The sequence below is a fragment of the Neopelma chrysocephalum genome, unplaced genomic scaffold, assembly GCF_003984885.1.
Source record: "Neopelma chrysocephalum unplaced genomic scaffold, ASM398488v2 Primary Assembly neopelma1_92849, whole genome shotgun sequence".
Lineage (NCBI taxonomy): Eukaryota > Metazoa > Chordata > Aves > Passeriformes > Pipridae > Neopelma > Neopelma chrysocephalum.
In genome coordinates, this window is record NW_020921573.1 from 852 (window position 1) to 1,068 (window position 217).

The window sequence follows — 217 nt, forward strand, 5'->3', positions numbered from 1 at the left end:
AGTGACAGAGGGGTGTCCCCATGACCCCGTGGTGACCCAGGGCTGTCCCCTGTCCCCAGGGCAGCGCTGATTTCCCGCAGCCTGGCGGAGATGCCGGCCCGGGTGTCCCCGTGTCCCCATGTCCCTGTCCCTGTCTCTGTGTCCCCATGGTGACCCAGAGGTGTCATTTCTCCCCAGGGAGGCCCTGATTTCCCGCAGCCTGGCAGAGATGCCAGTG

General features: G+C 66.4%; 1 protein-coding gene across 1 annotated transcript in view; it reads left to right on the forward strand.

Annotated features, from left to right (window-relative positions):
• The window catches only part of GADD45GIP1 (GADD45G interacting protein 1), a 912-nt gene that overhangs the window by 189 nt on the left and 506 nt on the right, over positions 1–217 (forward strand). The window lies entirely within an intron of this gene.